A 13,851-nucleotide genomic window follows, 5' to 3' on the forward strand; every position below is an offset into this window, starting at 1 on the left:
GTAGGGTCAAAATAACCTACTTTATTGAAACACAACACCTAAAAACATGACCATAATTCAAAATCGGGTCACAGAAACTAAGATTATCTCAGATGTACTATTTTACTCTTTGATCTTTTTTGAACAAAAACAAAATCTGTTTTTTTCTTTCTACAAAGACATTCATTGTATATTTAGGCAGGTATTAACCATTTCTAAAAAGAGTGAAGTATATCTTGGGAGCTCTGCTTTTTATCCTCTGACTGTGAAAGAATAACCCATTTCTTTTAAATTGCAAACAAGTTACTTGCAGCTTTCTCTAGTTTCTTCAGAAAAATATATAAGCAATTGTCTCCTTTATTCTTTCCTATTTATATACCAACCTAAAAAAAAAGGAGTGTTTTTTTTTTTTTAAAGGAGATTTTGTTTTCATTTGCTCAACAAGTATTTACCAAGTGCCTTCCCTGGGTATATTTATGAAGAAGGCAAGGATTCTGTTATCAAGGTGTCTAGAGGAGGAGTGGGACAGCGTCAGATAATTAGACATGCAAATGTCATAGCTTTCATAATACAAACAAGCTCTACAAGCCCAAAGTCAGGCATGCCTAATCCCCCTGAGGAAGCTAGGGAGAGGTGAATAGAGAAGGTGACATTTAAGATGGCCTGGAAGGAATTCACCAGGCAGACAAAGCTGAAAGGGAATCCTGGGCAGAGGAACAAAGCCATGGAAACACGATTAGAAAATGAATTTGTTTTACCACCAAAGAGGATTTCAGTATGGCTGTGGTACTGGGGGAGCCGAAAGCTCTTGTACTTGTCTCTCCAAGAGAGACACAGATCAGTTCAGTTCAATCGGTCAGTCGTGTCCGATTCTTTGGAACCCCACAGACTGCAGCATGGAAGTCTTCCCTGTCCATCACCAACTCCTAGAGCTTGTTCTGGAGACACAGATATCTTGAACCAAAGCAGTAGCAGTTGGGGCATGGTGAAATGCATGAATTCAAGATACTTTTTAATAAAATTTTTGGCTGTGTTGGGTCTTCATTGTTGTGCGCAGGTTTTCTCTAGTTGCAGTGTGAGGGCTTCTCATTGTGGAGCATGGGATCCAGAGTGTAGGCTGAGTAGCCTCACAGCATATGAGATCTTCCCAGACCAGGGATTGAACCTATGTCCCCTGCACTGGCAGGCAAATTCTTAACCACTGGACCACGAGGGAAGTTCGAGAAATATTCTGAAGGTGGAAGGTGAAAGCAGAAAGAATGCTTGAGGCATTTCATTCTTGGAAACAGCTGAGATAGGGTCTGCAAAATACACCTTTCAAGGACTTGGAAACCTTTATTCTACTGAGGGAATTTTTTGTAATTGGAATCAAATCAATTTGGGCTTAGAAAAGACATGATTTTTTTTTTAAGAAGAAAAAAATGATTTCTTTGAAAGGATCCATAGATTTTGTTTTAAAGGAGAAGTATATAAATGAAAATACATTCTGGGGATCCAATCAATACTGAGTTAGCTTAAAACTCAATATTCAGAAAACTAAAATCATGTCATCCGGTCCCATCACTTCATGGCAAAAAGATGGCGAAACAGTAGAAACAGTGACAGACTTTATTTTCTTGGGCTCCAAAATCACTGCAGATGGTAACTGCAGCCATGAAATTAAAAGAAACATCCTCCTTGGAAGAAAGACTGTGACCAACCTAGATAGCATATTAAAAAGCAAAGACATTACTTTGCCAACAAAGGTCCATCTTGTCAAAGCTATGGTTTTTCCAGTAGTCATGTATGGATGTGAGAGTTGGACTATAAAGAAAGCTGAACGCTGAAGAATTGATGCTTTTGAACTATGGTGTTGGAGAAGACTCTTGAGAGTCCCTTGGACTGCAAAGAGATCCAACCAGTCCATCCTAAAGGAGATCAGTCCTGGGTGTTCACTGGAAGGACTGATGCTAAAGCCAAAAACTCCAATACTTTGGCCACTTGATGCAAAGCACTGATTCACTGGAAAAGACCCTGATGCTGGGAAAGATTGAAGGCAGGAGGAGAAGGGGATGACAGAGGATGAGATGGTTGGATGGCATCACTGACTCTGTGGACATGAGTTTGAGCAAGCTCTGGAAGTTGGTGATGGACAGGGAAGCCTGGTGTGCTGCGGTCCATGGGGTCACAGAGAGTTAGACACAACTGAGCGACTGGATTGAATTGAACTGAACTGATACTGAAACTAAGTAATAAAACCAGAAGGGACTGTATTTCAAATTCCACTGCAGTGATTTTTCTCCAGTTAAAATGGTCACAAACCAGGAAATCTAATTAAAGATGGTGCGGGGTGGTGGGAGGGGGGTGGGTGGATGGTGGAGGGAGCAGATGAGACTGAAGATTTGCAGGAGATAAAGATTTATGAAAACTCAATGATGATCAAGTAAAGAAAGAGGTTAGGATAGCTCTTTAATTAAAGGATAATATTTTGTTTGTTGTTTTTTATTGTTTAACAAAGATAAAGACATATGCAGGTCTTTCTCTCAGGCAGAAAAAGGCTTAACAGTTTCTAATTATGGTTGTAAATTGAAACCCATGGCTGTGGGCAGACATTAGTCTATTTCTCCACAGCTTCACAGAACAAATCTCTACACTCTGCTTCAGGGAAGACCTACGACTGCTTTATTTTTGTTTAATTTTTAGTTTTTTTAAATTTCTTAATTGGAGTATAGTTGCTTTACAATGTTATGTTAGTTTCTGCTGTACAGCAAAGTGAGTCAGCCACACATATATGTAAATACCCTCTTCCTTGGATTTCCTTCCCATTCAGGTTGCCACAGAGCATTGCCCTTCAATAGCTTTAACCTCATCTTATTCCTTTCTGCTAGCACCTGAGAGTGGGTCAAGTCACCAACTATGGGGGGTGTGCACATGGACACCTAAGTCACGAACAGGCCAGGAGGCTGGGGCTCAAGCCATATTAACTGCTGCGCTTTGGGCTTTCAAACCATTCTTGCCCAAGGCTTTGTAGAGCAGGTTGTAGAAAAAGGTTGCAAAGCCCATGACTTAGGCAAAGGAAAGAGAAGGTTTACAGGAAAGCAGAGAGATGAATTTTGGGGTTGAGCTGAAGAGACAAAGGCAACAACGTTTAAATCCAAAGGAAAGATAAAAATAACAAGAACAAATTTCTTCTGACAATAATGATCTTGTCTGCTGAGATCAAATGTATCACTGAATCTTTGAAATCAGCCTGCCTGGAAAGTATTTCTTAAAGAAACAATAGCAGTATCGGTAATAACAGCACCAACAATGACAATGAGATATTGGCAGCAGTTAACATACTACATGCCTAATATTCTGCCAACCAAGTACTTGACATGCATTCTCTTATTAAGTCCTCACAACAGCTCTGTGAGGTAACTGGCACCATTATTAGTGCCAATTTACAAATGAGAACACAAAGGCTTACAAAAGTATAATATCTTGCTTCAAGTCACAGGGCTATTAAGTGAGGAGTCCAAGCTCTCACCCACTATATTCTACTAAACTCTATTATCCTTTATTACACTCACTAGTATTCGGAGAAGGCAATGGCACCCCACTCCAGTACTCTTGCCTGGAAAATCCCATGGACGGAGGAGCCTGGTAGGTTGCAGTCCAACACGACTGAGTGACTTCACTTTCACTTTTCACTTTCATGCATTGGAGAAGGAAATGGCAACCCACTCCAGTGTTCTTGCCTGGAGAATCCCAGGGACAGGGGAGCCTGGTGGGCTGCTGTCTATGCGGTCGCACAGAGTCGGACACGACTAAAGCGACTTAGCAGCAGCAGCAGTAATAAAAAACCTCACTAAACTATAACGCGTAAAGGATATTCTAATGAATTAAATTTAGATGGCTTTGTTTTAACTTTTACTGATAATCTTTCTAAAATCTGGCCTTCCTCAATAAAGATAATGTCCTCAGCATAATTACGCCTTTCACTGGTGACTGAGGAGCTTGTGTTAAGAATCATGATTTGTCTCCCCTGGGACGTCCTCATCTTCCCCTATGTAATTCTTATCCATCTTTCTGGGACCAGTTCCACTGCCAGCCAATCTAAGCAGGGTTTTCCTTTACAATCCAGCTCACAGTGTGGTTTTTCTTGCAAAATATTGCCAATATGGCAGAGTTTTCAGTTCGGAGAGTAAATCTCAGGTATTTCAGAATCATGCAGAGTACATCATGTGAAAGGCTGGGCAGGAATCAAGCATGGAATCAAGCATGCTGGGAGGAATATCAATAACCTCAGGTTTGTAGATGACACCACATTTATGGCAGAAAGCGAAGAGGAATGAAAGAGCCTCTTGATGAATGTGAAAGAGGAGAGTGAAAACGCTGGCTTAAAACTCAACATTCAGAAAACTAAGATCATGGCATCTGGTCCCATCACTTCAAGGCAAATGACAGGGAAATAATGGAAACAGCAACAGACTTTATTTTTCCTGGGCTCCAAAATCACTGTAGACACTGACTGCAGCCATGGAATTAAAAGATGCTTGCTCTTTGGAAGAAAAGCTATGACCAACCTAGACAGCATATTAAAAAGCAGAGACATCACCTTGCTAACAAAGGTCTGTATAGTCAAAGCTATGGTTTTTCCAGTAGTCATGTATGGACGTGAGAGTTGGACCATAAAGAAGGCTGAGCACTGAAGAATTGATGCTTTCAAACTGTGGTGTTGGAGAAGACTCTTGAGAGTCCCTTGGACAGTAAGGATATCAAACCAGTGAATCCTAAAGGAAATTGGTCCTGAATATTCACTGGAAGGACTGATGCTGAAGCTGAAGCTCCAGTACTTCGGCCACCTGATATGAAGAGCTGACTTACTGGAAAAGACTCTGATGCTGGGAAAAATAGAGGGCAGGAAGAGAAGGAGGTGACAGAGGATGAGATGGTTGGATGGCATCCCCGACTCGATGGACATAAGTTTGAGCAAGCTCCGGGTGATGGTGAAAGACAGGGAAGCCTGTCGTGCTGCAGTCCATGGGGTCAGCAAAGAGTCAGACATGATTTAGCAACTGAACAACAATAACAACAGTTTCAGAATCAGACTCATGGATACTGCGGTGACTTTATAAGGTGTCAGCTTGCTAGCCTAAACTAAGTTTTCCCGAATTTCCTTCCTGGTCTGTTCTTGGTGAGAATGGGGCACAAGGGCATATTTTCACATGAGATTTGGAGGCAAAAGTGAAAGAGCAGCCATTTAAAAAAAGTTTATCTTGAAGTACTTTTAGAAGCACAGAGGCATTTTATTTTCACTCTCAGAAGATCAGGGCAGGTGTTGTGTTTTTTTTTTTTTTTTTTCATTTTTGGCCCCGCTGTGTGGCATATAGGATCTTAGTTCCATGCTAGGAGGTGAACCCATGTCCCTTGTACTATGGGTGGGAAATCTTAACCACTGGACCACCAGGGCAGTCCCTGAGGCAGGTGCTCTTACAGCTCCCACCTGAGGTTGTTTATCTGCTGGCCTTCTCTTCAGTGAGGGGCATCCACTGGCCAAAGCTGCCCCCCTTTCCCGGATTCTCCTTTAGCGCCTCCAACTGCTGGGTTGGGAGTGTGTTCAGCTCCATGGCGGCGGCACTTGCTACACACATGGGATATCCATATCATCAAGGTCTGAGGCGGAACTGTCCTGTTCCAGTCTGTCCTTAGGTTCAAGTTCATGCTCATGAGTTCCACCGTGCACTTGTGGGGTCTGGTTTTCCTTCACTTTCCCCACACACTCCCTTTATAGCTCTCTCTCCCTTCCCAAATGTTGGCCCAAATGGGCTCAAGTTCCAGCATGCAAGTGAAGACAGTAGCTTTGCACAGTTAGTTTAATTAGCTTATACACGTATGAGCTCAAATCCCTGTAACAATTATCCAAACACACATACACACTCACACACACACCCCCCCCTATGTATATCTATCTGTGGTTCTGCTCTCTTTGAACTCCAGCTGATAGATATGAATGGGTTAAACCCTTGAATCCAATGAGAACATTGCTTTTAAACAGTAAGATCTCACTGTAATGATTTATTCATACCCAGAAGCCAGGTTCAAGGCAAGGAGGGAAGAAAAAGAATGGGTAAGAAGGGAGTGACAGGATGTCATGGAGGGCAGAATGAATAAAAGTAATTTGTGATCAAGTAACATGTCTACTTCATACCAGGCACCATGCCTCATGCTTGAAATATGAAGATCAATAGTAACCCTGGACCTTATAATCTGTTGAAGAGGAAGGATTCTTAAAAAGCTAACTAAAATAGAATAAGTGCTATATAATTGGCATGGATAAAGTACTATGGGAAAACAGAGAAGGAAGTAATTAATTTTGTCTAAGAGGATTGGGGAGGGCTCTGCAGATGAGGTAACACTGATGCTGGGCTATGAAGGATGAATAGGACATTCACTAGGTCAGGGATTTTCAAACCTTAGCAGGCCTCAGAATCTCCTGGAGAGCTTATTTTTTAAAAATATATTTACTTATTTACTTACTTACTGGCTGCACTGGGTCTTAGTTGCAGCATGCGGGATCTTTAGTTGCACCACGTGAGATCTAGTTCCCTGACCAGGAATTGAACCCAGGCCCCCTGCACTGGGAACACAGAGTCTTAGCCACTGGAACACCAGGGAAGTCCCTGGGGATCTTATTCAAACACAAAACATAGATTTTTGGACCTGACCTCTGAGTGTCTGATTCAGTAGGCCTGGTGTGGGGCCTGAGAATCTGTATTTCTAACAAGCTCCCAGGTGATGCTGGCTGGGAGCCTAGACACTGAAAACACGGCTCTAGTGCGGAAAAGTGGGTGGGGTGGTGAGCATCCCCAACACAGCAGGGGCAAAGCGGGAGAGGCATAAAAATTCATTGACAATTTTTTCCTTCCCAAGACCCTCCTTCTTCTGTTCTCCCATTTCTCTTACTATTTCTACTTTCTTTGCCCTCTTGGCCCATTATCTTGGACACGTCAAGTTTTATGGAGTCTCTGAGGGATGAAAGCAGAGTTTTAGGAAGGCAGGAGATGATACAGGCCTGGCGTTCAGGAAAGCAGGCAGTCTGGACATATTGATTTGGGAGTTAAGCCTCCTGGAGACGGGGGAGACATCACTTAAGGAGAGTGTGGATGAGGGCAGGGGATGAGCGAGCGGGGAGGGAGTGGGAAGAGGGCAGAGCAGAGGGAGAGCTCAGCAGGGCCAAAGACAGGACCCGGGCACATCAGGAGGCGAGGACAAAGTGTGAGTCATCAGCTAGACAGGAGGACAAGGGAGAGTGTGTTGCAGAAGCCAGGAAAAGGGTTTTTGTTGTTGTTGTTGTATTGGAGTGTAATTGCTTTACAATGTTGTGTTAGTTTCTGGTGTACAGCAAAGTGAATCAGACAAGAGCAGCTGAAGGAAAATCAAAATGCCCAAGGAAATGAACAAGTATGATAATATGGAAAAGCTGCATCTTAAGAGGCCTTTGGGACATTCAGAAAAGAAACACACAGCTCAGAACAGAGGGTGAAGTTAAAGACAAGAGGTTTGGGAGTCAGGTCCACACAGGTTCAAGTCAAGATTCAAAGTTCAAGCCAAGGCAGCCACTGCAGTAATTCAGACAGCGTAGGATGAGAAGAGTTGACAGAAAATTAGCTGGTCTATCGAAAAGAAATGAAAATTTTAATTTGAGGGTTAAAATCTGGGAACAGCATCTCAGAAAGTTCCCAGAACTGTTCCACCCCTTACAAGTCAAAACACGGTTATGGAAGTTTTCTGAGACAGAAAGCTGAACATTAGATGACATATTGACAGTTTGCACAATCCAGATCTAAGCATCATTGTGGTCTCTTAAAAGTTCAAGAAGGAATGTTATGTTTTAAGGAGTTGTCTTGTTGATGCTGGGAAAAGGTTGCTGTTTATGGTTGAACGGGTATTTCTGCCAATGGGGGAGGTTTGGTTCTTGTATAATGCAGATATACAAGGTATGGTAGGGGAAAGAGAGGAGGCCAAAAGGCAGACAAAATGTTTCATGTTTAAATTTTTCTTGTCTTGCTATAAAATATGAATTTTATTTTATGGAAAAAAGGTTGCAGAACACTCATGTTTAGAGGCAAGGGAGGAAGGGAAGGTTGCTCAGTGGGTAAAGAATCTGCCTTCCATGCAGGAGACGCATGAGACATGAGTTCGATCCATGGGTGGGGAAAATCCCCTGGAGGAGGGCATGGAAACCCACCCCAGTATTCTTGCCTGGAGAATTCCATGGACAGAGGAGCTCGGTGGGCTACAGTCCACAGTTGAAAAGAGTCAGACATGACTGAAGCAACTGAGCACGCACACACGGAGAAAGAGAGGCTGAGAAAACAGTCACGGAGGTTGAGCCTAAGGAAGAAAGAATATATTGTTAGAAAAGATGGCCAACAACATCAAATGTTTTGAGAGCTCAGCCAAGACCAGAAACAAGATGAGATCATTGGATCTGACAGTTCAGAAATCATTGATGATGCTGGCATGAATGGTATTCAGAGCATGGCTCAGAAGCTAGAGTGCAATTGGGTTGAGAAAAGAGTGGGGTGGGGAGGACTGTTTCAAGAGGTTTGGCTCTAAGTAGACAGATGGAGCAATAGTTCCAAGAAAAGCCAGAATCAAAGATCTTTTGGGATGGGAACTATGGTAAGATCAGCACAGTGGATTATATAAGCTGAGAATAAGAAGCCAGTGGAGAACATAAAAGAGGAGTATAATTAAGACAATGAGATAACATGCTTGCTTCTTAAGTCAGAAACATTTTAATAAAAATGACAAGAATTAGTGCTGATGATAATGCATACTGGCATAATCTTTATGACTTTGTCAAATATTGTATGTAGCAAGGTGCAGGTCAGGTTATACTCAGGAATAAATGGGTGACCTTAAATATTTTCATTATAATAACAAACCATAGAAAGAATAAAAGAAGCAGTCTCTTCATGAATTTAGGGGAAAAAAGACAAATATAAGGAAACTAAGAGGGAGAATTATAACAAAGCTAAAAGCAACAATCAACGCATTATAAAAAAAAAAGAGCAAATTAGCACAAAGAAAAATCCAAGAGCTGGTTCTTAAACCACCACTACCTCCCTCACAGAAAATTAAATAAATCAAATATCTTAAGAATAAAAATATGCAAAACTACTGCTGGAAAATGTCTACAATATGTATTTACATTGACTGATGTTACCAACTAAAGAGTATCACTTCCCACCAGGCTCTGCAACCTATAGCTCTATTAAGCAGTTCAGGCTCTGTCCTCCAACACATCCTAAAAGGAATTCAGGGCAGAGATCAGGTCATTCTGTGTTCTGGGGGAAACTGGCAGAACAGGCCTTTGGAGGGTTTGATATTTTCAGAAGAAAATTTTATGAACCCAAATTCTTTCACCTTCTCACACGTAGAAAAGCACTAAAATCATTAATGGTGACATCTGCTCCTTGTGACTAGCAGGAAGTCTCCGCCAAAATGTGTGCTTGACTGCACATACCCCCTTTGCCAAAGTCATATATATGCTGACCTCACACCACCCCCACCTCTGCAGAGCAGGTCCTTGGACCTATTAAAGAGGCTGTCAGTTTACCCCCAATAGAACTGAACTCATAGCTCTCGGTTGTGTGTCTTTTTTCCCACTGTATACTGGGTATATATATGTGTGTATAGTTTTATATACACACACCATATATAAAACAAATAGTAGTTGTTGGGAGGAGTGGGAATTAGGCAGATACAGGACATAGATGAGAGGGCTTCCCAGGTGGCACTAGTGGTAAAGAACCTGCCTGCCAATGCAGGAGACATAGGAGATTCGGGTTCGATCCCTGGGTCAGAAGGATCCCCAGGAGAAGGAAATGGCAACCCACTCCAGTATTCTTGTCTGGAAAATTTTATGGACAGAGGACCCTGGCAGGTTACAGTCCACAGAGTCACACAGAGTAGGACATGACTGAAGCCACTTAGCACGCATGCATGAACATATAGGAAAGATATACATCACTATATAAATTCATAATTTTTGATACTTGAATCATAGGACTTCAAAAATAATTTAAAAGAAAATTCTAGAAGATAGAGAAGAAAATACCGTAAGCAATTGAAAACTAATACATTTGAAAATCTCAATGAAATGGACTATATTCTGGAAATACACGAATTTCTAAAACTGAATCTAAATGTAGGCAATCCAAATGGGTTAAATTTAGAAAGAACTAGTACAGCCACTATGGAGAACAGTGTGGAGATTCCTTAAAAAACTGGAAATAGAACTGCCTTATGACCCAGCAATCTCACTGCTGGGCATACACACTGAGGAAACCAAAATTGAAAGAGACACGTGTACCCCAATGTTCATTGCAGCACTGTTTATAATAGCCAGGACATGGAAGCAACGTAGATGTCCATCAGCAGATGAATAGATAAGAAAGCTGTGGTACATATACACAATGGAGTATTACTCAGCCATTAACAAGAATACATTTGAATCAGTTCTAATGAGGTGGATGAAACTGGAGTCTATTATACAGAGTGAAGTAAGCCAGAAAGAAAAACACCAATACAGTATACTAACACATATATATGGAATTTAGAAAGATGGTAACGATAACCCTGTATGCGAGACAGCAAAAGAGACACAGATGTATAGAACAGTCTTTTGGACTCTGTGGGAGAGGACGAGGGTGGGATGATTTGGGAGAATGGCATTGAAACATGTATAATATCATATATGAAATGAATCGCCAGTCCAGGTTCGATACATGATACAGGATGCTTGGGGGTGGTGCACTGGGATGACCTCAAGGGATGGTACAGGGAGGGAGGTAGGAGGGGGGTTCAGGATGGGGAACACATGTACACCCGTGGCAGATTCATGTTGATGTATGGCAAAACCAATACAATATTGTAAAGCAATTAGCCTCCAATTAAAATAAATAAATTTATAATAACAAAAAGAAAGAAATTGACACTGGATAGAAATTAAAACTTTTGTTGAATAAACATATTTCTTTAGCTTTACTAATGTGTCACTTCTGTAGGAAAAAAGTTGTGCTCAGTGGAAAACTGTATCATCTAAAGGATGGCCTTCCGGGTTATCTGATTCTATGAAAGCTATTTTATAATCATAAATTATAGGTAATTAAGAGTAACACAAAATAATTCTTATCGACGACATGCATATTCTGTTGTGTCTGGTAGAAGCTCAACTGATTCCCCTCTTATCTGTGAAAAAACACTTTGTGTTTTCATTTGTACATTTATACATTCATTTCAATATTGAATATTCATTCAATATTCAGTACATTCATTTCAATATTCAGTATTGATCTGTAAATGTGTCCATTTGAAAAAGTTCACTTTGAACTGGTTATAATACATCTGCCTGGCTCCCTCCCTGACTACTGAGTGTGAGTGAGTGAGTGACTGAAGTCGCTCAGTTGTGTCCGACTCTTTGCGACCCCATGGACTGTAGCCCACCAAGCTCCTCTGTCCATGGAATTTTCCAGGCAAGAATACTGGAGTGAGTTGCCATTTCCTTCTCCAGGGGATCTTCCTGACCCAGGGATCAAACCCAGGTCTCCTGCATTGCAGGTAGATGCTTTACCACCTGCACCATCATGGAAGCCCCCTTTATAACAAGGCAGGGATATAATAAAGTCCATAACACATGTTCATTTTTCTATCTGTGTGAGTCAAATTTTTCCTTTTTTCTGAATATTATCCCTTTAACAGTTGCAAAATTTTAAGAAAAATCCAATTTTAAAGCTGAATATATTATATCAGAACATGAAAACTATGAGAAGCTACTCAAAGCTTTTTGAAAATTGGGTATTTTTGATACCAAAAACATTATCTCCAAGAAAAACTATAGACCAATTTCATTTCTGAATAAAAACAAAAGACATCAACTCTCAGTTTTGAATTGATGACATTTTATAATTCTTTACCAAAAATTATTAATTCTTCATTTTTCCACATATCCACAGTTTATGCCCTTATACCAAAAAAAAAAAAAGGAGAAAAAGAAAAGACAATAATCATTTCTGTCCCTGGATCTTGTGTGTGAGTCTCCTGAGTGGACCAGAAAGATCTCTTTAGCTCCATCTTCCCAATCAGATTGGCCATTAGGGAACCACCCCAAAACATGCCAGTAAGTATTCTGATAATCTTCTCAAATGACCACAGTTTAAGAAGTATTCAGCTAAATTTATAGAAACAAAGGAGACTCCAAGTCCAAAGCACACTCAGTTTCTCAATGAATCAGGAAACCACAGAAATGTTTTCTGATCAATTAGATGGCGCAGTGGTAAAGAATCCACTTGCCAATGCAGGAGACACAGATTTGATCCTTGGATCAGGAAGATCCCTTGGAGAAGGCAAGGGCAACCCACTCCAGTATTCTTGCCTGGGAAACTCCACGGACAGAGGAGCCTGGCGGGCTACAGTCCACGGGGCTGCAAACAGTTGGACATGACTGAGCATACTCACAAACACACACAAAGAATGTGAATCAGGAGAAAGGTTTATCAACACAGGTTTTAGCATCAACAAATCTGGTTTGTGTTAGAAGAGGTTACCACCTAGAACTTTCCCTTTGAATTTGGCTCCATATTCAAAACTGAAGTTGGTGCCTTGCTTCAGTCTCCCTTTTTTTTTTAACCCCCAGCTCTTTTATTTATTTTTTTACTGCAATCTGCTTTTAAACCTTGGTCTTGACAACTGTAGTTGTGCCAGGCAATGAAAATTCTCACAGTTGGAGAGATTGCTTTTGTAAGGAATAAAATTCAGAGCGCAAGAAAAGAATAAGCTATAACTAGATATGAATTATTTCAGAAGAGTGGGGATGCCTTAGGAATTATATTAAGATCCTTTTTCTTTAAAAAAAAAAAAGAAAATAATATTATCACTTAAATAGACACTAAAAAGGCACTGTGTGAGATTTGAGGGGATCAGGATATGCCACCCCCAAATCTACCCCTTTGACATAGAACTATTGTGAAGTAAAGGTTTTGGAGTTCCTGAAATCCTTCATTTGCCTAAGGGATTTCCCAAAGAACTTGATTGTCCTAAATCCTTTCAGAAGCAACTGTAATCTTCTTTATGCACAGTAGAAAAGTCAGGCGTTGTCACACCATCTGCTCTCCCAAGGAAGGGCCGATTCAGCCAGAGTCATTTGCTTTTGCTAAGTTCCCCTTCTCCCCTCCCCTTGGAAGTTAGGTATATATTCCAAATTCTTCTTTTTTTTAATTGAGGTGTAATTGACGTACAACAAAATGCTTTTGTTCAGTTGCTAAGTTGCATCTGATTCCCATGGACTGCAGCATGCCAGGATCCCCTGTCCTTTACTATCTTCTGCAGTTTGCTCAGATTCATGTCCATTGAGTGACGCTATCTAACAAGCTCATCCTCTGCCAGCCCCTTTCTCCTTTTGCCTTCAATCTTTCCCAGCATCAGGGTCTTTTCCAATGAATTGACTTGTCACATCAAGCGGCCAAAGTATTGGAGCTTCAGCTTCAGCATCAGTCAGTCCTTCCAATGAATACTCAGGGTTGATTTCCTTCAGGATTAACTGATTGGATCTCCTTGCCATCCAAGGGACTCTCAACAGTCTTCTCCAGCACCACCGTTCAAAAGTATCATTTCTCTGGTGCTTAGCCTTCTTTATGGTCCAGTTCTCACATTTGTACATGACTACTAGAAAAATCATAGCTTTGACCATGCAGACCTTTGTCAGCAAAGTGATGCCTCTGCTTCTTAATATGGTGTCTAAGTTTGTCACAGCTTTTCTTCCAAGAAGCAAGTGTCTTAATTTCAAGGCTGCAATTACCATCTGCAGTGGTTTTTGAGCCCCCCAAAATAAAATCTGTCACT

At 41.1% G+C, this 13,851-nt stretch overlaps 1 protein-coding gene across 3 annotated transcripts in view; it reads right to left on the minus strand.

Moving 5' to 3' along the window:
* TMEM150C (transmembrane protein 150C) overlaps positions 1-13,851 on the minus strand; it is a 113,042-nt gene that overhangs the window by 59,110 nt on the left and 40,081 nt on the right. The window lies entirely within an intron of this gene.

Source organism: Ovis canadensis, chromosome 6 (genome assembly GCF_042477335.2).
Source record: "Ovis canadensis isolate MfBH-ARS-UI-01 breed Bighorn chromosome 6, ARS-UI_OviCan_v2, whole genome shotgun sequence".
In the NCBI taxonomy this organism is placed as follows: Eukaryota; Metazoa; Chordata; class Mammalia; order Artiodactyla; family Bovidae; genus Ovis; species Ovis canadensis.